General features: G+C 66.3%; 1 protein-coding gene across 8 annotated transcripts in view; it reads right to left on the bottom strand.

Annotated features, from left to right (window-relative positions):
• The window catches only part of CBFA2T3 (CBFA2/RUNX1 partner transcriptional co-repressor 3), a 73,063-nt gene that overhangs the window by 24,552 nt on the left and 22,978 nt on the right, over positions 1–25,533 (bottom strand). The window contains exon 1 of one of the 8 annotated variants that reach the window (XM_047788925.1): positions 24,421–24,619. The exons of 5 other annotated variants lie outside the window; for them this stretch is intronic. The gene's annotated coding sequence lies outside the window, so the exon portion shown is untranslated. Of the gene's footprint in view, positions 1–23,445; positions 23,568–24,420; positions 24,620–25,533 lie in introns of those variants that run through there. 2 more of the 8 variants (XM_047788927.1, XM_047788930.1) reach the window with 2 other exon arrangements.

Raw genomic sequence — 25,533 nt, 5'->3', positions numbered from 1 at the left:
GGGACCAGATGACCCGGCCGGCTCCCAGGAAGGAGGAGGTGCGCCTTACCGCCCCCACCCCCACCCCCGCCGCCCCCTGCCATCTGCGAGGCCTGCCGCTAGAGCCCCGTCCCATTCACCCTTCTAACTGTGGGGGTCCCAGATCCCCGAGGGTGGGGCGCTGGCTGGAGCAGTGGTGGTGCTGTCCTGACGTCCAGCTGAGGTGCAGGAGCCCGTCCACCAGGGCCAGTGAGCCAGAGGACGAGAGGGGCGGCCCCTCGGAGCTGGACTCCCTCCAGCCGCTGTCACAGCCCCTCCCGCAGCCCTGGGCTCCCAGCCCTCGAGAACATTCCCAGAGTCTGGCGGCGCTCCCCAGGGGAGCCCCTGCGTCTTTCCCAGACAGTGTGTCCACTTCCCGGTAAATGCCACTGACCCACCCACGGGGAAGCAGCTCTCAGCGGCGGGGTGGAGCCGGTGGGAAAGAACACGGCATCGGCCGGAACAGGCCACCCCATCCATCACTGTCCCGGGCCGCCTGCCCGGCTGAGAACGGGACACAGCCCAGCACTCCCAGCCCTGCGGTTCTAGAACCCTCCACAGGGGAAGGGTCTGTTGGCCTCAGCCCCATCCAGGCCCCAGCTTTGGTCTCCTGTGGTCTGACTTTGGCCATTATCTCCTGTGACCCTGCTGTAAAAGGCACGCGAGGAGGAAGGCCGGCTGGTACTGACGATGACACAGCCACGGGACCAGAGTCCTGATGCAGAATCCTGTCCCATGGGGCCCCACGAGCCTGGAGGGAGGAGATGGGCACAGGGCCCGGGAGACCACACTCCAGTGGGTCTTGGGACCCCCGCCCTCATGGAGCCTGGCACGGGGCGGACGCTGCACACCCAGGCCCGTTCGCGGCACTGACCCGCAGGGGGCTCGGTGGGGGGCCCTGCACCCTGAGGAGGGTCCTCCCCCGTGAGGGTGGCCCCCGCCTCAGCCCCCACACGTGTGGAGAAGGGACAAGGAGGGAGCCCTGCCCGGGCTGGGCTGTGGGCCGGTGTCCCGAAGCCGCTGCCGAGGTGGATGGGACGCTGGCCTTCCTGGGAGCCGAGGGGAGAGCCAGGTCCCCAGGACATGTTCCCTGAGACGGGCACTGGGGCATCCCGGGCCCCTGGCCAGCATCCCGAGGGTGCTGCAGGGTCCTGCGTGACTGGCCTGTCCCCTCTCCGCCCTCATCTCCCACACTCTCCACGTCTTTGCCCAAATGCAACCATTTTTCTCAGCAAAACTGAGTGCCCAGGGTGGTCCAGGGGCAGCAGGCGCTCTACAAACTGCTGTGGAGTCGCGACCTCAGGGCCAGAGAGAGTCCACGGACAGAAGGACGCACGGACAGAAGGACGGTCCCAGCCTCCCCACCCCGCAGGCTCCCTCGGCAGATGCGAGTCCTGACCCCCCGGCCAGGTCGGGGTCCTGTCCCCTCGGGTGTCCTCCGGAGCCCCACGCTCCATCCACAAGGTCTGAGGGCGGGGCAGCAGCTGCCTGGTGTCCGGTGTCCCAGCTCAGCTGCCCGCCGTGGCAGAGCCTGAGGTGTCCCTGGCACCTCCCGGGCACACTCTGTCCCTCTCAGGCCAGACTCTTCCGGGAGGAAAGCAGCACGCTGTCCTCGCTGCTACCCTGCCCGGGACAGCACGAATTTGCATGCAGAGACCCCTCTGCCCAGGCCCAACCGGGCTTCCAGGACCCTGCCATCCCGCCTTCATCTCACGCCAGCCCCCAGGAAGATGCCGCTGTACCCCCCGTTCCAGATGGGGACACCGAGACCCGGTCACAGCGAGCGAGGCGCCGGGGTCCACCGTGGCTGCCTATCTCCTTCCCGTCAGGTCCAAGCCCGCGGGTGCCATTCGGCGCCTGCACGCCCCCCCCACGCTGCCCCACAGCCTCATCCCCACGTCCTCCAGGGCCCCGCCGGCCCCTGGGTACCAAGCACTTCCCGGGCTCGTCCCCCGCACGCAGAGTCCCAGGCCAGGAGCCTCAGGGCCCGCTGAAGAGATGAGGAAACCGAGGAGCCAGAGGCTGGGGGCTCACCCAGGACCGCAGCTCAGCAGGGCCGACTCCCACGCCCGTGTCCCCGCCAGGACCCCTCCTCCATATGACCCCCACCCCGGAGCCCCAAAGCCCCTTCCAATTACAAACCGCCTGATCCCCCCACCCCCACGCCCGGTACCGAACTCCTGTAGGACAGAGGGCCGTGGGTTACACAGGGACGCGTCCCCTGAGCAGTGACAGCCGGTGGAGGTGGAGCAAGGGCCCCTGGCTCACGAGCAGCCCTCCTGAGTGTGGGGCGCCCATGGTCCCTCAGTGTCCACGTGGCCCCAGGCAGTTTTCCGGCCTTCCAACCATTGGGCATGAGGCCCGCAGGCGGCGCGGAGATGCAGGAAGTCCCTTCCTGAAGGCCAGCCTGGCCCCCCGCTGGCTCAGCCCCAAGCATCCCCTGGTGAGAGAGTCACCTCCTTCGAGGCCACTGACCGCTGTCTACTGGCTGCTGTGGGACCTGGGCAAGGTGGGACAGGTGCCCCGCCAGCTCACGGAGGGGGCACCTGAGCCTGCACCACCCACCCCCCGCTGGGGAGCTTCTGGCCCAAGGGTGCCCTGCCCTGCCCTCCCCTCGAGGATTCCTGGAGTGGCAGTGGGGGGCTTCTCTCCTGGACCCTGGGGTCTCCAGCCAGTCGGGCGATCTCCCCAACCAAGGGCCACCTGCCTGGGGGCAGAAGGAGGGTGTGGCCTGTTACAGAGCCTCCCTGTGGGTGTGTCTGCAGGAGACAGGAGGAGAGCCAGGCAGCACCCAGGAAGCAGCCCACCTCATATGGGCCCACGGATGGGGCTCCCAGCATTGGCATAGATGAGGGGCTGTGGCTGCCATCCTTCTGGGACACGGGGTGACCCCCCACATCGAGATGGGTGCGTTTGACCCCGAGGCTGACCCCTCCCCCCCCAAGGCCAAGGTCAGGGATGGTTTGTCTTTGATGCTCAAGGCACTACAAGTTTTCCTGGGCGGCGGGGGGGCGGCGGGCACAGCCCTAATGAGTCCCAGGCGCTGAACTTGGGCCATTTCCCGCATCTGGTTTTTATCAAGGCCTCCGTCGCCCCATGAATCAGTAATAATTAAAACACAGGGATTAGTATTTTCCCTCCCTTGGTCCGGGCAGCCCCCCGCCCCCGCGGGTGCTCCAGCCACGTCCTCTGGACCCTCCTGCCTGGCTCGTCCTGGTCCTCGGGCCTGACCCAGGCAGGCGCTTCCTCTGCCGTTAACGCTGCTGCCACTGCCCTTCCTCCTGCACAGCGCTGGGCTGTGCCAGCCCGCCCGCCCCCAGGGACCCCAAGACCCCCTGGGCCTGTGGGTGACAGGCTGCCATGGCAACAACGCTGAGCCAGGGCCAGGCAGCCTGGGTTCCCAGCCCGCTCTGTGACTGCCTGCGGATGGGGACATCAGCCCAGCGTGGCTCTGAGCCTCCGTCTACCCACTGGGCCCGTGGCTCCTGCTTCTGGCTGGGGTGGTGCTAGACAAGGAGCCGTAAGGGGGAGGTTCCCGCGGGCCGCCCCCCACCCTGACTCAGTCTCTTGGCTGGAACCTCGGTGGCTTTTCTGTTGAGGCCCTGTTTTCTCGCCTGTGAGATGGGGAGCAGAGCCCTCCGCCCACCCCGCAGGCATGGAGAGCAAGAGAGGGGACGCGCCTGGGGTCAGCCGGAGATCCTTCCAAAGGCTGCAGGGGCGGGGCGGGGCGGGGGCCCAACTCTGCCTTCAGATGGGCTGCCTTTCCCTGGGCAGAGACCCCTGTCTGACCCGTCGAAGTCCTGACATTACAGACGGGGAAACCGAGGCGCATGGGCTGTGTGCCTGGGTCACATGGCTGCCAGGCGGCAGAGGGCCCACGTGTCCAGCTCTCTGGATGGACAGGTTTTTTTCTTGTCTTTTTAGGGTCGCGCCCACAGCCTACGGAGGTTCCAGGCTAGGGGTCGACGCTGAGATGCAGCTGCTGGCCTACACCGCAGTCACAGCAACACTGGGTCCTTAACCCACGGAGCGAGGCCAGATATCAAACCCACGCCCTCAAGGATCCAAGGCAGGTTCAGAACCCCCTGAGCTACAACGGGAACTCCCCTCCGGACATTTAGGAGCCAGAGAGGCCCTTAGGGAACCAGGGATCCGATTGCCTCCCGGGGAGGCGTCTGGGCTCAGGCTCGCGTGTCAACCTGGGGGACGGTGACCTCGGGGTTCGTCACCACACTGCTGGCAAGGGGAGGAGCCCACAGAGGGTAGGTCGAACACATCCTCAGGCTCATGCTGGGGGCACCTCCACTTTGGAAACTGCCCTTCAGTGCCCACCCGCCCGAAGCATCACGCCCACAGCACGGCAGTGGCTCTGCGGCGGGGAGCCAACAGCAACCACAGGAGCGTGGTGGCAAAGGGTTGGGGACTCACTGACCGTGGTCAGAAGCCACCAGGAGGTCAAGGGCAGGTCCACACAACTCCATGCACCAGCCCGGAAGGAACTCTGCCACACGGGGCTGAGCGGATGACCCCAGACCCCAGAGGGGACAAAGGCAACGAGCCACAGGACGCCTCGGAGAGGAAGGCACAACCGCGGCGGCGGGGCTAGGGTGGGGAGGTGGCCCCGACGGGCCGAGGCTGCTGCGCTCACACAGCCAGTTACCAGCGCAAACGGCGCCTGGGGGCTGCCCACTGAAAAGGAAAATCAAAGGGCCGGGAAACACGTGTAACCCCATCCTGGACGAAGCGTGCCCAGGGTGCCCGGGGGGCCAGCAGGTCAGAGCCGCAACGTCCCTGCCAGCGTTTTCAAGAGCGGTCGGGGGTGACGGCTGGCGGAGGAGCCCAGAGCTCCAGCCAAGTGCAGACGCCCCAAATTTGGGGCTGGGGCGAGACTTCCTTCTGGGGGCGCCTGGGAGGGTCCCATGTGTGCTAAGCAACCAACAGAGCGACAAGGCGGTGGGGGGGGGGGAGGCGAGCTCACGGGCTGGACTGGAGACCCTCCTTTTCCTGCAGACGGGATCCAGATGTCCCGCCTGCTCGCCCTGCGGCTGGCGCACGGAGGAAGCACATTCCTAGCCCAGCTGCTAGGGCTTCGCTGCCAAGAGCGGCTCCCTGGGTCGGGGGGCGCCATCTGGGCGGCCCATGGGGGTGCCAGGCGGGAAGGGGCAGCGGGAAGAAGGGCGCTGTCCTTTCCCAGCACCAGTCCTGACACTGGGGAGTCCCCTCCTGTCCCCCCAGGCACGCGGTGCAAGGGGAAGTGACTCAGTTGCTGGTGGGCACCCCTAGTGAGTGTGAGACACGTGGTGGTGGCTGGGTGGGTGTGAGGTGTGGGCCTGCGGACAGAGACATGCGTGGGCGAGTAGGAAGTGGATGGATGGGTGGGTGGGGTCACTGCTTGGGCGGGTAGGTGGGTGGGTGGAGGGGTTAGTGCTTGGGTGGATGGGTGGCCGGGCAGCACATGCAAAGTGGACTAGGGCGCATTTCCTAAGGGAGGGGGTGTGACCCCAAAAAAGGCTGCGGAATAGCCCTGGAACGTTTAAAAGGCGACCTGAACTGGGTCACCTTGCTGTCCAGTAGAAAAAACTGACAGAACACGGTAAACCAGCAACAATGGAAAAAACACAAATCACTCTAAAAAAAAAAAAAAAAACTCTGGGAGTGCCTGTCATGGCACAGCAGAAACGCATCTGACTAGGAACCACGAGGTTGCAGGTTCGATCCCTGGCCTCACTCAGTAGGTTAAGGATCCGGCATTGCCCTGAGCTGCGGTGTAGGTCGCAGACACGGCTCAGATCTGGCGTGGCTGTGGCTGTGGTGTAGGCCGGCATCTGTAGCTCCGATTAGACCCCTAGCCTGGGAACCTCCATATGCCGCGGGTGTGACCCTTAAAAGCAAAACAAAAACAGAAACAAAAAAACACTGACTTTTTAAGGTGTTAAAAATTAATAAATAAATAAAAGACCATCTGACATGTACACAGAGTACCTCTAGCAGGAAACAGGACCCTCCCCTGGGGAAGGGCAGCCAGACCCCATCCCCTGCAGCCCCCTGTACCAGCCCCCTTTTAAACCACCTCCTGAGGCAGTTTTCAGCTGCCTGCTGCCCACCAGCACTGCGGCCCCCTCCCCGCTCTGAATGAAGGCGACAGTAACAGTGAGTGACAGTTACAAAGTCTCACTCAGCAGATACATGGGTCCGGAGTATTTCACAAAAGGACTGGATGGAATGCGAGCAACTCCCCTGGCCATGAAGCGAGTGACGGGGCCCGCACCGTGGGGACCGTGCCCAGGTGCAGGTGACGTGGGATGGCCTGTGTCAGCCACCGACTCACCTGGGCTCTTCTGAGAAGAGACTGAGTTAGCGCTGGAGCCTGGCTGCGGGGCTTGCCCACCTGGGGCTGGGAAGGGTGCCCCGAGGAGGGCACGCATGGCAGAGGCAGGGCAGCTGGCGCTGCAGGAACAGAGGAGCCTGTGCACCGGGGCGGGGGTGGCCAGGCGGCTGGAGGGTCTGAAAACCCAGGCCAAGAGTTGGGATTTTCCTCTGCCGGCAACGAGGCGCCTCTAAGGCTTAAGGGATTCCCAAAGCATTTTCATTGTTTAAAAACTGTGCAAATTGGCTGCATATCACCTTGAACTCTCCTGAGGAACGTTACCAAAATTTAAAATAATAGCGCTGCTCCTGTGAAGGCTAAAGAGCGATTGGGGACCAGCGGTTCCCCGGCACTCGTCCCGAGAGCCAGACTACTCACCCCAACCCCAGGCACAGTGCGGCCCGTGAGGTCACCCGACCTGAGACACCAACACAGGCCGGGAGATGCAGCCCGAGGGACCCGGGTGGTGAGGGGTGGCAGCTGGAGCAGGATTTTAGGCCTCACCGTGGGAAAGGCAGGGCTGAGGGGGGTGGTCTGGCCAGCTTCGCTCTGGAGCAGGCGGGTGCCGGGGGCTCCTCCCGCCTCTGCGCCCCCCCTCGGGAGGACCCATCCGCTGGTTTGGGTGAGTGACAGCACGGCTCCCCACCCAGCGTGGGGACCGGGGGGTGGGCCTGGGGGCTCCCCAGCCCCTCTCAGTTCCTGCCCGACCCGGCACACCTGCGGATGAAGCCAGGCCCACGAGAGACCCGCCACCGCGGGGGCAGCAGGCCGCTCCTCCCCGCCCCCCCGCCCCTTCGTGCAGGAGGCCGGAGCCACGGCGAAAGCTCAGGCTTCCTCTGTCATCATCGTGGTCAGCGCTCACAGCACCAGACAGGCCAGGACCGGCCCGCCTTCCCAGACGCTCAGAGAGCTCCAGGTCTGCCCCCAAGGCCACACAGCACCGGCATGGGCTGTGACCTCCCAAGGACTCTGCAGGTACCGCCGGCCCCAGCCGCTCTGTGCCCTGCTCACCTCCTCGGATACCTGCTGTCTGATTTTCCGATTTAGCCCCAGCAGCGCAGGAGAAGCCTGGAGGCAGCGGGCCCTGTCTCGGGGTAGGAGGTGTGGGGGGCGGGGGGACACGGAGCCCTGGCCTGCCGCATCCCGGGGCCATCTACCCAGGGCTCTGCTCCCTGACGGATTCCAGAACAGTTCACCTCCCTGCCCCAGGAACCATGGAAATGCTCCAGAAATTCCAATCGGATGTCGCTCAAAAGGCACGGGGCAGAAGGCCGCCAGTGCAGGTGGGGCTGGGGGCCCCGGGTTTCGGGGCAGAGGCTCTGTGCGGGCTGTGCGCCTCAGGCCAAGCCTCACCTGCCTCGCCTCACACACCTGTCCCCTGCTTTCAGGGGCCCGATCACCCCGAGCACTGCCCCCTCGAAGGTGCTCCTCTGAGCTCTGCTCTTCAACCAGATCCCAGACGGCCAGTCACACCCCGCGAGCGCAGGTCAGGCCCCAGGCCACCCTCACCGCCAGCAAGCGGGCCCGCACGGCCGCTGAGCCACCACCACAAAGGCAGGTGGGAGGGAGGCCGCCCCCTCCCCACCCAGAGGACCACTGGGCAGGCAGGACGCCCCGTCTGTGGGGGAGGCCCGTGAGCCGGTCCCCGCCACCTGGGAACAGCACCGCTGCCTTTCCTCTGTAGTTAAGGCAAACTGAGTCCCGGGGAAGCAAACCTTTTAAACAGATGTTTCCTCTTGGCACGGAGCCCCCGGGCGGGGCCTGCCTGCTCGCACACGGAGGCGCAGGGGGACCGAGTGATTTCAATTCTTCTTTTTAGGAAGGGGGAGGAAAATATTTTTAAAAATGTGTTTTACAAGCCTGCCTTTGCCATTGTTTGTGTAAACAGGTAAATTGTTTCCTGCCTCAATTAAAAACATCTGCCACATAAATGAATACCAATTAACTCATCCTGTTTTTAATTACTCTGTTAATTACACGCAGGCAGCAGAAAGGAAGGCTGGGAGCAGGCAAAGCGGGCGCGAGCCCTCCCCCCGCTTGGCGAGGATCCGGGTTGTCTGGCTCCTGGTGGATGCGGGTGGCAGGGAGGTGGTGGCTCGGTGCCAGCCGGGATTCCCCGAGCCGGGGCTGCCGAGTGGGCACCTCCTCCCAGGTCCCCGCCGGGGCCGCCCGGCCTGGCTCACACGAGGGAGCCAGCAGAGGAAGGAGGGCCTTGGGGCGCCCCACTCCTGTCCCGCCTGCCCCTGGCCGGGGAGGGAGGTGTCCGGAAGGCCTGCCTGGGGGAGGGGGAGGGGGCCACGGCGCGGAGGCCACGTCTCCGGTTCCTCCTCCACCGCCTTCATCGTGGTTTCTAACTTCCCCATGCGGCTGCTTCACCGAAGCCCAGCCCCGGCCACGCAGCAGGCGCCCAGGACGCGGTCTGTGAGTGACACTCGTCCTGGGACGCTCCCTGTGGAGGCCTCACGACTCCCACTTCACGGGCGGGTCAGGAGGTCGGTGACCCCGCCAAGGTCACAGAACCCCGCCGGGCGGGGCTGGGTTGGAACCCAGGACTCCCATTCCAGGCACCGTCTACACCACAGCAGCCAAGCTCAGGAGCCCACGCAGCCCCGGGGAACTGTGTGTGGGCGGACCCCAAGTCTAAGCATCTTATGGGCCGGGGAGGGGGACCCTTCCATGCCCCGTCTCTCCATCTAGGACATCTCGGGGTCCTTGCTCCACCCAACGGGGCACAAGCTGTGTCCCAAAGACACCTGCCCGCATCTCCCCCCGAGATCCCAGGGCACAGAGAAGCTGAATGGTTGGAGCTGGCAGGCCCCCAGAGCCCACCCAGCCAGAGCAGTCGGTAGGCCTCCCCTCACACGCAAGTCCATCAAGCGGTGGTACCGCAGCATCTCTGCGAGAAGGCGCTGCTGCCTCAGGCAGGCTCACACGGAAAGGTGGGCACAACTGATGGGCGAAGTCTGCCATGCCCACCAGAGCGGATGGAGATCGATTAGCCATGTCTGCCGTGGGCACTGGAGTGGGTGGAGATCGATTAGCCATGCCTGCCGTGGGCACTGGAGTGGATGGAGGGGGATGCGCCTAGGATCCGGCCCACCTCTCACCCAGTGTGCCAGAGCAGGCTGCCTCTCCCACTGCTGGAGGACCCACTCAGGGGACTGCTGGCACCAGGGCCTTCTCTGAGGGGTGGGTCAACAGGACTCAAAGGCACAGGCCAGAGTCCAGGGACAAACCCCTTCCAAGGCTGGGTGTCAGTCTCGGGCGGGGGGACAGACGCAGCCAGTGAGAGGTGACCAACAATACAGCAGCTCACATAATCCTTCCGGCAGCCCGTGAGGCTGTTCTGTTACGTGATGGTAACGATGAAACGTGAAACATCACAGGTGGGACCACTGAGACCCAGAGGTTAACTGAGTAACTCCCCGGCACAGCTGGGAAGGGCTGGACCCTGGGCCCACACCACTGCCTGCACCTCGCTGGCTCCCTCCAAACTTCTCGTCTCCCAGACCAAGAGCGGGCTGCTGGGGGCGGGCACGGCCTTCGGGTCTGAGTCGGGCAGCTGTCCACTGTCTGGCCACAGGCTGCGAGTGGGTCCCTTCTCGGCCTGGCCTGAGCATTTCCTTGGGAAGTGGGGAGACACTGGCTCCGCCTCGCAGCACAGGCGCGAGGATTCTGGGGCTCTCCTGCCTGCCTCCCCTTCCAGGCAGGCCAGCAGCTGAACTCCTGCGTTTGCAGGGCAGTTTCGGAACGGCAGGGGTCAGGGCCCACCCCGTGCACTGCTGGGGAACCTGCACCCTCAGCCTTGCCCAACGGGGGGCCTCCTGCAGACACTTCCTTTCCACACCCACGAGCATCGCCAAGCTCGGCGCCGTTTCCTGGGCTTTTGGCCAATTGAGCAACAAAGCGCGTCCAACGCCAGCTTCCCACAGCGCACTGGGACCGCTGGGCCCGATGTGCGGCGCCTGCGCCCACTCACCCGACGGCGTTTCCATGCCGAGAGGCTCTCCGAGGGACAGCCAAGAAGCACATCTGTCCCCAAGGCCTGTACTTTGGGCAAAGAGACACGTCCCTGGCGGCCGGCAGCCCTGCACGGCCCGGACAGTGGGGACCCAGACTCCGTGGTCAGGACTTCGGGTTGGCGGTGGCTTCAGGGAGAGGGTCACAGGGACCTTCAGGTCCAGCCCCACCCCCACCCCGAGGCCAGGGCACACGATGGCCGAAGCCAAGGGCAGGGAGCCTGCACCCCGGAGGCCAGGGCCACATCTGCCACGGACAGGCCTCACCACAGGGTTAACCCCACTGGCCTCCTCTCGGCAAGGAGGTGACACGGGCCGTGGGTGGGCGGTTACAGCAGAGGGACAGTCCTGCAGAAACCAGGAGTCAACAGCCAGCGGGCGCTCACGGGTCAAGCCCAAGGTTCAGAGTGTCCACAGGCTACACCAACCCTGAGGTGGCATCTCTGTGCCCCTTCTGAGGGCACAGAGAGGGCAGGAGCCAGCCTGGGGTCACCCAGCGGTGGCCTCACCCGCCAGCCCTCACTCCCCTGACCCGGAATAATAGGCCGTGTGCCCAGCGGGTAGAGGGTCTGTCTCCAGCCCTGCCCAGCCCCTCCTCCCCGCCTTGGAAGGCACCAGGCGGGCAGCTGCTCTGGGGAGGGGCGTGAAGAGCTGGGCTCTGTGCCTCTCTTCCCAGCAGAACCTTCTGGATGTTTTGACTCATTCCACCAAATGGTCTCGCAGAACCTCAAGGAGATGGGGGTGGGGCCCTGCCGAGTCACAACAGCCCTGGGGTTTTCTGTGGAGGGGCCGGCCCTCCTGCTCAGCCCAGAGGGGTCTCTCTTCCCTGTGAGAGGCCTCGGAGCCATCTCCCCATCTGACAGCGTGGGAAACCCGCCACGCTGGCCCCAGGGCTCCCCTGACCCCAGGAGGCTGGGCAGGTGGGTCTGCGAGCCCTGGGCCACGTGCAAACCTGTCGCTTTATCTGGGGCCCGAGGGCTGCACCCTCCTGTCCCGAGTTCCCTGCAGCGTGGGTGTCCTGAGGCAGAGAAGGGGGAGACCCGAAGTGCTGCCGTGGCCACGGTGCACCCGGAGTCATGCGCACCTCCCTGCTCTGCAGGGCCCCAACGTTCTCCCGGTGACTTCAGGTAAACAGAGCCGCTAAGGAGGCACCCGCTCTTGGGACGGAAGACGTCTCCGTCCACGAAGACGGAGGGGTGGCGGGTGCTTGGTGAGTGTTTGCGGTACTGGGGCTCCCTTTTGTGACGCGGGGACAACCCCACAGCTGTGGCAGGCACTGGGAGATGCAGGGGTGAGCTCAGACCCCAAACCATCCAGCACAGCAAGCTCCCAGGCAGCCAGGGCGAGAGAGACGCTCCCAGGCTCAGGTCGGGGCGCTTCCGGCTCCAGAACCTCTCCCTCGGCTGCCAACCCCTCAGGCCGCCCACGGCCCCGCCTGGTCTCCTACGCGGCCGCCTTCTCACCCACTCCCGGGAGTGCAGGTGTCAGGGGGACAAGAGACCTTCCCTCCCCTTCCGCTTGGCGGGGCCACCAGGCTGAGCCTCCGGTCAGATGGCAGAGGGCCTGGGCCCCGCTTCACTAGGAGGGTGGAGGCCCCGACCTGCTGCACACTGAGGGCGCGGATTGTCCCAGGCGCCCTCGGGGCCTCACCCTGGGCTCCCACACAGAGGGCTCCGGCTGCCCCGGAGGGCCCCCAGGGCCCACGAGCCAGCAAGGCCGCCTGGGAGACACCCAGGCCTGGGGAGGCACGGCTCTGTGTGGGCCCCGAGGGGATGACATGACGCCCTGGGATCAGCCCTGAGCATCTCCGTGCACAGCTGAGCTCAGAGGAAACTCACGGCTCGTTCACGCCACCACCTCCACCAGCCAAAGCCCTCAGTGCCCACAGGCAGCTGCCAGGCCATCCTTAGGCCTCCCTGGCTCCCTCCCTCGTGCTCCGCAGCCACAAAGCCACTTCACTGGTCCTCGAGTGTGCCAGGCGTGCTCCCGCCCGGGGCCTTCACACTGGCTGTGCCCCATGCCCGAGGGGCTGTGCCTGGGTGGTCACCTGGCTCCTCCTTTCAGCTCAATGTCATCTCATTTAGAAAAGCGGGACCTGGCAAGGGCCCCTCCCTGCAGCCCTCTGGAGATGATCTGTCGCCCCCAAACGAGTAGCAGGTCCTGAAACGGCGCCCGGCACCAGGCAGGCCCTCAGTCGCCACTGTTACAGGAACGAGTAGGCACCACCTAACCAGCTACGCGCTTGGACGGCTCATCTCGCTGGGTATCACTCGGCTTCATGCCAGGAGGCACGGACCGCCACCCCAGGGTCAGCCTCCCGGCTGGTTCTGGAAAGAAACAGCAGCTGGAAAGCAGAGTCAGGCTGGAAAGGCACCCTTGGGGCGGGGGGGGGACGTGAGTGGAGGGGCAGCCAGAACGCAAACCCCGGCCCCGTAGCTGGGGCTTCCTGTGGTCCCACCCAACCCGCACCACGCAGGTGCCAGGGGGTGGGAGCCAAGGCGTTGCTGCTGCGCACGGACGCTACACCGGCTTCCGAGGGGGAGAGAAGCGAGCAGTGAGCAGCTCAGGCACCCGGACAGGATGGCCGGGACGTCCCCATGCTGCCCGCGTCCACGCAGGCTGCGCGAGGGGCCTCTGGGCGGGAGGGGCTGCCTGCCCTTCTCCAGGGACCTCCCTCCTGGCCGCCTGCCCCCCATGGGGTTAGAGCCGGGGTGCCAGGGGGCCAGCAGCTGTCTGTCCCCGTGGGCACCACAGTGGCCGGTGCTCTCAGGCAAGGGAGGGCACTGCCCAACCTCTCAGCTGCTCCTGGGGAGGCGGTGGCCTCAGCCGGGGAGACTGGGAAGCCCAGTGGACCCAGAGGGATCTCCACTGTGCCCCCAAACCAGGTTCTGTGGGGTCCCCACCCCAGAGGCTCCTCCTGACCTCCCTCCCGGAAACCTTCCTGTGGGAGGGGGCTCCAGGCCCCCACACCACACAGGCTCCTTCCGCACGAGGGGTCCCCGTCCCAGGCGGCCAGACGGCGGGCACGGGTCCTGGGGCCTCCCCAGCCCTCTTCTGACCCAGTGCCGGGCGGCGGGCGCCTTGGGCCCTGGAGGTGGGGGCGCGCAGCAGTCGGAGCTGGGTGAATTCTCTGGGTGCTCACCTGTCCTGGGCCCCGTTTGCGGGGACACGCCCTGTCCTGCCTCCCGGGAGGGAGCGGGCGCCCAGGCGGCAGGACTCGCGGCCCACGGCGGGGCTGGAAAGCAGATGAGGTAACTGTTTGTGGAACCAAATACAGCGACAGCTTGCAGGCAGACGGGCCCTGCTGTCCAAACCACCCGCTCCAAGCACCCGGCGAGGGCGTCCCCGCCAGCCGGTGACCCTGGGCATTGCTGCCTGCAAGATGGGGGGCTCCCAGGTGACACCCGTTCTGCTCCCCTGGGCCTCCCGGGTGTCAGGAGCTGGTCAGGGCTCTGGGGCAGCAGCCAAGACAGAAGTCCTGCCTTCAGAGAATCGAGTGCGAAAGAAGAGGCCCAGCAGTGGCGGGTGGGGGAGCTGTGGGGAGGGGGCGGGGTGCTGGGGCAGGGGAGCTGTGGGGAGGGGGAGCTATGGCGAAGGCAGGGTGCCGTGGGGAAGGGGGGAGGGGAGCTGGGGGAAGGGGGGAGGGGTGCTGGGGGAGGGGAGCTCAGGGGGAGGGGGTTGCTGTGGGGGAGCACGGGGAGGGGCTCGCAGCAGAGAGGACTCCTGGGGACAGGATGGGGAAGGTGGGGTGTTGGGGGCACACAGGCAGGAGAACTCATCAGGCCCTGGCTGCTTGGGAAAAAGCAAGCAAGGCAGATGGGCGTGAATGCCTTGGGGGAAGGGCTGGGTGGCCTTGGAGCCACCCTGACAACAACCCGGCCCAGTCCCTAGAGGGGCCGCATCTAGTGAGCTCTCCCAGGCCGCTCTGGCTGCCACGTGGGGACCCCAAACCGCCTCCCTGTGGGGGTCAAGGGTGAAGCCGGAGACCAGGTCAGGGTCTCTTCACGCCACAAAGGTGGGACGCAGGTGCCGGGCATATTCAGTGACAGTCTGTGGACTCAAATACAGCGACAGCTTTGCAGGCAGATGAGCCCGCTGTCCAAACCACCCTCCAGGCTCCCAGTGGGGCGTCCCTGCCAGCCAGCGACCTTGGGCAACCGCGTCCACCACCCTGGGCCAGGGCGCGGTCATCTGCGGAAAGGGGGGGGGGGCTGACCTGGCGACACGACGCAGGGCAGCCAGGTGAGCAGGGCAGGGGGCTCTTCTTGTGAATCCATCCCTCGAACCCTGGGGGCGGTGGGTGCGACGGGGGTGGGGGGTGCGCTCGGCAGCAGCAGCTCTGGTCCCAGGAGGGATTCCAGGGGAACTGCAGACGCATCCACACGACGAGGTGTGCGAGGCACACACTCACCATGGCGGGCGCGGCCAGAGCCCAGCACCGATGGCAGAGACGCCAACGTGCAGATGCACGTGCCCAAACCTCAGCCGTCAGAAAGGACTGAGCGCTGACACTGTGACAGCACGGGGACCTCGACGCAGTCTGCAGAGAGACGGAAGCCGCTCACGGAGCTCAAACCCCAGACAGGCAGATCCCCGGAGATGAACACGGAGCGGGGAGGGGAGGGCGTCCTGATGGCACAGTTCCCTCCTTTGGGGACGATGAGGATGTTGGGAGTTAGATGGCACTGATGGCAGTGCAGCGTCGCAAGTGTCTTCACCGCCACCGAGGTGCGCTCTGAAAACGGTCACGATGGGCCGTTTCGTGCGCTATTTTACAATAAAAACAAACAAACCCAGGAGTTTTCTAGTGGCCTAGTGGCTAAGGATCCAGTGTTGTCACTGCTGTGGTTTGTGTTCAATGCCTGGTCCAGAACTTCTGCACAGGGCAGGTGCTGCGAAAACCAGCCCCCCTAAACGCAGCGGGGAGACGGAGGCCAGGCAGGCCGCGACCACCCCCTGCCCTAGCAGCCCGTCTATGTGCTAACAGCACCGGACTGAGGCGCTCAGGGGACGTGGGTGTGTGACAGGGGCCAGGCTGACCTCCCTTCTGCTGGGGCCGGCCTGCGGCAGCACTGACACAGGAGGGTCCCAGCCCCTCTTCCCAGGCGCCACGCTCCTGTTGACCTGGGGTCCCCTGACACGTGGGCAGGAGGGCGGCTCCCTTACTGACCCCAGCCCACACTCCCCTGGGGCTGGCGGTCCTGGAAGGAGGAGAGCGAGGCCCGGCCCCACAGGCCGGTTACCATGCACCTTCCGACACACGGCCCAGCTGGGGAGGTGCGCCTTTAGGGGCCAGGGGGGACCCTGCAAGGTCGAGCCAAGGACCCTCGTCAAACAAGGGGCCCCGCTGGGCTGAGGCCCTGTGACGTGACGACCACCAGATGGGCCCTGGCTGCCTTGAGGGCCAGACCGAAGCCTTCTGATCACGTGCAGTGGGCACAGACCAGGCCCAGGACCTCACAACGGCGCCCTGACCCGCCCCTGCCCGTCGAAGCCTCAGGGAAAAGACACGCTGACCTTGACCTGGCAGGGAGCGCCCCCGATCTGAGCAGCCTGCGCCTCGTGCTGTGCGGGGCCCTCAACCAGGCACGTAACGACCATGACTCCGCTGGGAGTCCAAAAAGGTTTCACACAGAGAAGAAACTGAGGCCCAAGTCACCCCATGAACTGCCCAAGCAGAGGGGAGCCTGTGGCTGGCATGTGGAGTGGGGCGCCCGACCCCCAGAATGAGGCTCTCCTGCAACAAACCCTGCAGATGTGAAGGGACAAGTGTCCTGTGTCCTGGGACAGTCCTTGTCCATGTGAGGTGACAGGTGTCTTAGCACAGTCCTTGTTCATGTGTAGTGACAGGTGTCCTGGGACAGTCCATGCAGATGTGAGGTGACAGGTGTCCTGAGACAGTTTCTGCAGGTGGTGGTGACAGGCACCTTGGGACAGTCCTTGTCTATGTGTAGGGACAGTCCAGCAGATGGTGGTGAGCCGGGGTCCTGGGATCGAGTCTCATCTCTTGGGTCGTGGCTGGTCTGCCACGTGGACACTGCCTTCGGCCCCAGGCTGCAGGGCCCTGGGCGGGGCCTGTCTGTCCTGACACGGGGGCTGGCCTCACCGGAGCCTGGTCACCCTTCACACACCCCTCGGGTCGCCGTGCAGCTGCGCTGGACATGGAACGCACCGCTGCAGTGGCGGCGTGTCTGGAGTCCAGGCCGGCCATGCGGCTCCCCAGTGCGTACAGGGCAGCTGCCCCTGCCACACTCAGGCAGAGGGCACTCTTCCTTCTCCTGCCTGGTTTCAGACCCGCACACGCACGTGCGCTGTGCACAGTGACACCAGGGCTCCTGAGCAGGTGACATCCACACCGGTCCCCAGAGGGGCTGCTCCCGCTCCGGGCAGGGGCCTCCCCGCAGCCCCGCTTCCTCATCAACGAGACCTTTCCCGGAACATGCCTGCCCTGCCCCCGACACGCTGAGTGTCGCGCACAAGGGGCCTGTCCTGCACGTCCTGGGATGGAGACGCGACGTGGAGAGCAAGAGGTGGCAGTGCTGCGGGCCGAGCGCGCAGTCCAGACTGACCAGGACACTCACCACCTCCGGGCCCGCGTCTGGATGTCGCCTCCTCGTGGCCGTTTGTCTCGCCACACCTGCCCCCCAGGACAATCTCCAAGTGCAACCTGAGCAGCCCCACCCCACCCAGCCCAGCTCGGGGGGCTCCAGGGGCCAGTGCCTCCGGTCCATCGAACCCGCAGTCCTCCCGTCGGGCTTCACCCCCCGGCCTCCGCTGCAGGTGCCCTCCCTCCTGTGGCTTGTCACCGCCACAGGGTCGTCCCCAACGACACACCTCAGTGCCATATGCCTGTACCCCCAGTGCCACCACAGTGTGACACTTGGGAATTCTCTGCCTTTGCCCGCTCTGTCTGACGCGGATGACCAGCCGACCGACGGGGGTTCCTTTTCCCCACGCGGCCACAGTCCCCAGTGCCCATGCCTGCCCTGCCCGTGGGGGAGAAGCGGGCACTCAGAGCTTCTCAGTGGGACATGGCCTTGGGGCCCAGAGCGCGTGGCCAGCGCCACCCTCTAAGCTATGAATCGAGCAAACAAAACTCCAAACATTTATTTATTTACTTATTGCTTTTCAGGGCCGCACCCGCGGCAGATGGACCTTCCCAGGCTCGGGGTTGAGTCAGAGCTGTAGCCCCCCGCCTGCACCACAGCCACAGCCACGCGGGACCCGAGCTGCGTCTGCGACCGACACCACAGCTCACAGCAACACCGGATCCCTAACCCATGGAGCAAGGCCAGGGATTGAACCCGTGTCCTCATGGACACTAGCCGGGCTCACTTCCACTGAGCCACAACCGGAACTTCCCAAACTCCAAACCTCTGTGAGGCCTCTGGACCATCCAAAGAGACGCCTGCACCTAAAGAGGCCATCGAGGAGCAGGGGGACTCTCCAGGCACATCCACCTGGACCCCTGTGTGTCACCTGGGCAGAGAGCAGGGGGCGGGCAGACCGGCGGTCGTGGGCCACGTGGACAGGGGCTCAGCACAGACCCTGGCCCCGAGCCTTCAGAAGTCCAGGCCTTCCCCGCGTAAAAGCAGTGCCTGCAATGCCAGCCCATCTGCTCCAGCAGACAGCCAACCCCAAAGCACGGCGCCGTCACCCACAGCAGGCGCCTGCTGCAGCGAGGACGGCCGCACGGCGAGAGTGCGGGTGGCACCTCGCGCCCTTTACCCTCCTGCCCAGACGTCCTCTCCACCCGTCCACGTCTGTGTGGCCGGCACAGCCTGGTGGGCACCAGTTGGCACCCAGACGCCGGCCCCACCCCCCGCCCCGCTCAGCCAACTCAGGGGTGAGCCCTGCCCCCACCGGGCCCGGGCAGCCAAGGCCCCGCCGTGACATTGTGAGGAAAGGGCCCAGCGCTCCCCGTGCTCGTGGGTCCGGGCTGGCCCAGGGCAGGCTCAGGATCCCAAGAAGTGGGTGGGGATGGCACTGGCCGTGCGGGGACCCAGGTGTGGCGCAGACACAGAGGCTCTGGGCTCAGACAACCTGGGCTCCTGAGCTGGAGTCCCCCTCGGCCACCAAGCAGCTGGGTGCCTGACGCCCGCAGCCTGCTTCCCCTCCGCCCCGTGAAAAGGGAAGGGAGTGGAGCATGGCCCCCGGCCCCCACCCCACCCCCGGCCCCACTTGGCTCTGAGCCTGTTGTGCCCGCATGTGTGAGAAGGGGGAGGCCTGGGCTGCACTGGAGGGCACGGCCTCCCCCTCCGGATCACCCAGTTTGGGCAGGAGGACGCAGGTGCGGGGAGGGTTAGCCACCTGCACAGGGCAGGCTGGGAACTGGAGGAGCAAGGGTTTGGGTGGCACCCAGTGCCACCCCAGCAGTGAGACCTGGACAGCACTGAGTGTCCCCCAGAGATGGGGCGTGACACATCCACGAGTCAGAAACCAGCCGGATACATGTGATCTTTCACCCTCGTCAAAGCCCGAGGAGAGAGAAGCCAGTGTGACTGCGTCCTGCATTAAAGCCCTAGACTCAGAGAGGGTGAGGGCTTTGCTGATGGTCGCACAGCTTCTGGGAGGGGAATCAGGATTCAGATCCAAGCAGCAGGGCTCGGAGAAGCCAAAGGCAGTGTCCTGCCCCTCCCCACAGCCCTGGGAACAGGGCAGAGGCTCCCCGAGGTAGATGGAGGTCGTGGCCTCCTCAAGTCCGGAGGACCCCCGGCCCTCTGGCCTCTCAACCCCGCCCCCACTGGGCTGGAAGAGGGGCCAGAGTGGACAGAGGCCTCTCCCTGGCTTCACCCTGGCTTCCCTGGGTGCTCTCGGGTCAGGACCACCACGCAAGCACCTCCCTGTGGGTCCCATGTGGGCGGGGCCCAGGGCTGTCGGGTACGCGAGGAGCCCTCCTAGCTGGATGGCGGGGGTCGCGGGAACAGCTTCCCTCCTGCTCTGTCGGCACCTGTGCTCCCCACACCTGCTCCCCTGGGAACTTTCCTCTGCCCGAGTCAACAGAAGGACACCCAGGGCCAGAATCCTCCCCAAGCCTGCTCCTGCCACGGGCCCCATGCTCCCGCCTCGGGGGCAGCCTGGGGTACCCCAAACACCCAGGGCCTGTGGGGGAGCAGCAGGGGGGCCCGCAGGGCCTTTCCCGGAGACTTCTTCCTTATTGCAGCCAAGTGCGTCTTAGCTTCCCTTCCACTGACAGCTGGCTCACCGCGCGGTTCCAGGACGACGAAAGAGAAGGCCCGCTTCTGTTTTATGGCTGCAGGAAACGGCCACACACAGCACGCCCTCCGGGGCTCCACCCAGTGCGGCGCCCCCGCCCCGGGGCTGTGAGCACAGAAGCGCGAATGGGGGGCCCAGGTCTCCCCACATTCCTCAGCCTGAGCTCTCGCCCCAGCACCTCGCCTGGGTCTCTCCACCGAGGCTACGAGGGGGACGTCCAGCCCCAGAATTTCGTTCCAGACGAAAAGCCCATGTTGGCATCTGTGTCCTTGGCTTGGGGACCCTGCTCTCTGCACTGCCACATCCAGGCCGCACCAAGCAGAGTCCCGGCCTCGGAGCCACAGGGCAGAGAAATCAGGTGCCCCGTTTGCCCAGAAGTCTGGGAGCCTGATGCCCAGAAAGGACTTGGAGGTGTGGTCCACTGTCTCCAACAGTCCTGGGGTGACCCGGAGCCTCAGGGCCGGGCCGGCGAGCACTGATGCCCAGAACACGCAGCGTGGTGCCCGCTCAGTCTGGCCCCGACGCCGCTGACCCAGTCTCCCAGGACACGGTCCAAAGAGGAGCCTGGGCCAGTGGCTCTGAGCTGCCCCCAGTGGGCATGGGCCCTCAAAGGCCACAGCCCAGAGGGACAGTCACCCATCGCAAGCTTCAGGCCTCCTCTGCCCCTCCCGCAGACACACAGGCTCAAGGCGGGAGGACGCCCGATACGGGGGGGGGCTCTAAGTGAGCACGCCTGCAGCCCCCACACTGGCCGTCTGCAGTCTGATCGCGGTGGAAGTCTCCAGCGGCCTGTCCCGGCTCCGTCTACGAGGGCGGCACCTGCCTCTGGTGAACCGCTCCTGGCCTCAGTGGCCCCGGCTGGAGAATGGGAGAGCCAGAACGCCCACCTTCAGGGCTGCCCCGAGGTCAAAGGAGGAAGCAGCTGCCCCAGGCGTGTGAGCTTCTCTCGGTGCCACCTTATCATCTCCCTACCCCCTGCCTGCAATGACGGTCCCTGAAGCAGCAAAGGGCGACAAGAGCCTTCCTGGACCAGTTTCGTCCGGGAGGTACAACTGTGGCCACGTCCCAGCATTTACAAGTTAGAGAGTTCGGCCGGCCCGCCTCCACCCCTCAGGTCTGGGGGGCAGCACCAGCTGCCCAAGAGCAATGCCACGTGGAGACACCCGGTCACAACAGCCAGACAACATCCAGTGGCTTCTAGAGGGCCCTGGATGACAACCACCCCCGTCCCAGGGTGGTGGGGGGAGGGGCTGCCCTGAGCGTCCTTGACCCAGAGAGGGCGCGGTGCCCTCCCTCCCCAGCCCTGATCCCAGGCGGCTCCCGGCCCCAGGTGACGCCACTGCCTAATGTCAGTCATAACTGCTTCCCATGTGCCTGAGGCTGCACGCAGGTGAGGGCTCTGCCACCTGGGGCCTTGTCAGCAGCCAGCAGGTGTGGGAGGAACGCTGGCAGGGCGAGGGCCACAGACAAGGGGAGGCCAGGCAGCGGCTGCTGATGGGACAGAAGCAAGGGCCGCACTCGGGCCTGGAAGCCCCTGCAGGATGGGCAGCCTGCAACTCCCTGGGCATCAGTGAAACCTGAACGTCCCACCAGCCGGCAGGCTGTCCCCAGACCTGGAACAGTGAGCGAGAGCGCCGCGTGCGGCTGCGCAGAGGGCCTGGCCCCCGGGAGACCAGCCACTCTCGGGTGGGACCCGTGCAGCAGTCAGGGCGCAGCTGCCCCTGGGAACACCCATTCCCTCCCAGGGCGCCACTAATGAAGCACCTACTGTGTGCCAGCTCTTCTCCAGGCCCACGTCCTGGATTCCAAACACACACACACACACACACACACACACACACACACACACACTGACCGGCGAGGGAATTCGGAAGAATCCAATTCACCCACCCTCCCCCGATGCCCAGACCCGCGCTCCAAGCTGGCCCCCGCGGCAGCCCTGCTGGCTTGGAGCTTCTGGATTAATGACCAGGCCTGCCGGCGTCTCCAGATCCTTGCGTAGGAAGGAAAATTAATTTCTTCCAGTCATGCAGAAATGAAAGTACGTGGGGCCAAATCGGAGCGATTTCCTGGAGGTGGTAACCTGATTTACTGGGATAACCCAGGGACAGAGGCCGGGCTGGTGGGTGGCCCGAGGCAGCCCCAGAGGGCCTTGGAGGAAGGCATCCCCTCAGACCCTCCAGCTTGCCGGCCCTAGCTGGGCTTCTGAGCAACCAGGTACCATGTCGCTTCCTGCCACCAAACACAGATCAAGGCACCTCCAGAGAGAGCAGGATTCCGCCAGAAAATGAGGCCTAGTGGGTCTCCCCCTCCCCAGCCTGCCAGCTCCCGGGAGCACGGCACACCCACCTGTCCCCGCGCTCAGCATCCCACCCTCTCTTCCTTCTGTCTGACCAGAGCGGCCTGGCAAGAGGGAGCGGGCTGTCGGCTGCACAGCACAGAACCCACTGCCTCCCAGGCCCCCCATCTAGAGGACACAAGGCGGAGGTGCCGCGACAGAGCGAGACCCCAGCGCCTGTCACACGGCCAGCCCTCAAGGCAGGCACCCAGGAGTGTGGCAGAGCCTTCCTGCCCCTGCCCAAGAAGGGTCGCCGGAGTCTGCCTGGCGTTCAGGGCGGGAGCAGGCGGACCCCCTGGGGCCCAGCCTCAAGAAGTTTCTCAAATCTTGTGGCAACTATCAAGAGCGACGCAGGGACACAGAAAACAGCTGCCTCCCTTTGTCCAGGCCACAACCCGTCCTCTGAGGGCGGCCACCCTGGGAACCTCCTGTTTCTGGGTCCAGGAAACACACGCCCAGTTAGACGTAATGATTTGGCGTCCTGGCCACGGGTCAAAGTCGGGCCCTGACGGTTGCTCAGAACCCCCACCGAAGCACAAGCTCTCGGTTCTCAAGGGAAACAGTTCCCTCCCTGGCCTCTGGAACAGGCCTGAGGTCCGGCAGCCTCAGGCCAAGGCGGGGGGGGGGGTGGTGGCAAGGGTCTGCCCACCCCTGTGAGCGGGCTCGCGGTTCCCAGGGGCCGGGCGGAGGGACAGCCTGGGGCTGTGTGTTCTGAGCCGAGGGCTGGAGAGCATGCCTGGCCACCAGCCCCGCTGCCTTCTGCTCCACGTAACCCGGTCTAGAGCTGAATTTCCAGCCATCTGGCCCTCCCCGCCGTTCCCACAGCCTGGCTCCCGGCCTGCCCAACATGCAGATGGACGGTCCCCAAAGCCTGTGAGCAGAGCCACGGCCACCGGGCTGCGCCCACCGCCCCCCAGGCTGTCAAGACCCAGCACTGCTGTTTAAGACCTGCTCCCCCACCCCACAGAGAGGGCGGGACCCCCAGGGATCTCTGGGCAGACTTCAAGCTGAAAAATGCTGAACTGCTGCGCTGAGCAGCCCGTCCAGGGACCAAAACAAGAGGGGGAGGGGCTAGAGGGAGCTCTGGCCCTCCTCCCCAGCCTGGCCACAGGCGCCCCCACCCCTCCGACGGTCACACTCTGTTGCCCCCCCACCAGTGCCCTGTCACCTGGCCGGGGTCTCTTTGTGGGGAAGCATCGGCACCGCAGGGAAACCTGCAGGACTCCCCACCTTTGGCACGAAGGTCCCACCTTAGGTCTGGCCACACCTCCCACCAAAGTCCAGCTCCGCTCACCTGGGGGGTGGGAGCGGGTGGGCGCTGGGTGGGCTGGCCCCACCCGCTGTGGGCTCCAACTTTGCAAAGTGGGGAGGGGATGCTGGGGCGGCCCCTGCACTCAGGGCGGCTTCAAGGAGACCCCGGGACAGCAGCCGCGGGTGGAGCGGGGGTGACAGCGGCGACAGCGCGCGGGACGGATGGGGGCACTCACGGTCCGGAGGTCCGGGGACGGATGAGAGGCGACCGCGCTCTAGCGAAGTGGCTTCTCCTTGCAACTCGGTGCCTGCCTCCGGAACTTGGGGGCAATCCGCGCGCTGTCTTCTCGCGCCGCGCCACGCTCAGGAGCGAGGAGGGGCTGGGGCGCGCGGGGCGGCCGCCTGGCCCATACCCGGGCTGGACTCCGGCCGCTCGCTCCGCCCGCCGGGCCGCCCGCGCGGGAACAAAGCGCGCCCGCCGCCCCGGGCGGTCTCCGGCCTCCGCCGCCCGCGCCCGGTCCAGCCGCCGCGCCTCAGGCTCGCGGGCTCCGGCTCCGGCTGCCGCGCGCTCGCCCGAGCGTCTCACGGGGCCCCGCGGCCCCCGCCCCGCGCGCCCCGCCTCCGCCTCGTGCCCCCCGCCGCCGCCGCTGCCGCCGCGCCACCTGCCACCCGCTCGGCGCCCATGGCGCTCAGCTCCCCCCGGGGCGCGGGCCGTGGAGAGGGGCCCGGGCTCCGTGCGGGGCCGGCGCGGGAGAGGGGCTCCGCCCGCCGCCGCCCAACGCCCAGGGCCGCCCCCGCCGTCCCAGCCACGCGGGCGGCCGCGGACCCCCGGGCGCGCCCTGAGAACTCGGCCGAGGGCGCAGCTGGCGGCCCGGGGCGCGAGCCCACGTGTGGGGGCTGCGCGGGCGGATGGGAGCGGGGCGCCGGGGCGGGAGCGCGAGGGCAGCGGGGACAGAGACGCGCGCCGCTCTGTGAGCAGGGATGCCCGGCGAGGGTAGCGGCGAAGGGGGGCGGGAGCGGAGAGTGCGGGAGCGCGGGGCGCCGTGGGCGGGAAGCGCGGGCTTTCCGGGCGCGGCGCGGGTGCGGTGCAGGGAGCCCGGGGGGCGCGCCTGGCCGGCCCCTCGCCCGCGCCCACCCCTGCCAGCTCTGCAGGCCGCGCCCTGGGCGGGAGGGAGGGGCCCGGAGCTGAGCGCGCCGCCGCGCACACCCACCTCAGAGCAGTCGGCGGGCGCCCGCCTCGCAGTTTCAGAGAGCCGCGGTGTCTGGCGTCCCGGCGGGAGGCGAGCGGCAGGCGCCCCTCCTCCGGCCGCCGCGCCCCCCACCCCCGCCCGCCGCGTGGGCCCGGCCGGGCCGGGGCCGCCTCCGCGCTCGGCCGGCAGGGGGCGCCCTCCCCCCGCGCCCCGCACCGCGCGCCCGTGCGGCCTGAGCCCGGCGCTGACCCGGTAACCCAGGCTCCCGGCGCACTGCCTCTGGCCCCGGGTGCTTGCGCGCGCTCTGCCCGTGTCTGCACCCCGTCCGTTTAGGGTCAGCCTGCGGGTTTGCCCGCGCCGCTGCCCTGGCCTCTGCGCGCGCCGCTTCTCTCTTCGCTGCCTGCCGCCCTCGCCCTACCTGGCTACCTGCGCCCACTTTGCCACGTTCCCTAAAGTGCTTTGTGGCATATCTGATGTATTTGCCCGGTTGGCGCCTCTTCCCTTCCTTCCCGCCCCCCCCCCCCAGCCCACACAGGCTGTTTCTTGGAGACAAACCGGGGTCCCAGGGCCACGGCCTTAGGAGACGGAGGGGTCAGAACTTCAGAAGGGCAGGGCCCTGATTTGCATCTCATTTGGCATAAATGTGCATGTGAAGGTCCAAGGTCCCCCATTCCCAAGTACAAAACACAGCGGTGCCAAGAAATAGTCTCCTTGGCTGAGCCCTGCCTACTGGGGGGAGCCGGGCAGAGGACCCCCATGGCAACACAGGGCAAGGCTCTGGGAGGGGCACCCCCACCCCTTCGCAGCCACCCCCAGGGGCACTGGGAGGGGGTCTGTCAGCTGGGTCACCAACTAGTCACGTGGCCCCAGCCAGTCCCTTGACCTTCTGGGCCTCCGTCCTTGTGGAAACAAGAGGGCGTGGTGAAGGATTACGTGGACCACAGGTGTCTGGCATCTACCAGCCCCGGTTTTCACCATCTGCTCAGGTGTGGACTCCTCCCGTCCTGGGGGAAGAGCAGAGGGTCCTGAGCCCGTTTCCCAGAAGACTGTGGATCTGAAAGCAGCTGACCCAAACTTTATACACCAGGGTTTATTGACACCAACCCCCTTACTTCATGGACCAAGAAGCGCCAT

This window comes from Phacochoerus africanus, chromosome 8 (assembly GCF_016906955.1).
Source record: "Phacochoerus africanus isolate WHEZ1 chromosome 8, ROS_Pafr_v1, whole genome shotgun sequence".
NCBI classification, from domain to species: Eukaryota; Metazoa; Chordata; class Mammalia; order Artiodactyla; family Suidae; genus Phacochoerus; species Phacochoerus africanus.
This window is presented reverse-complemented; position numbering and strand designations above follow the sequence as displayed.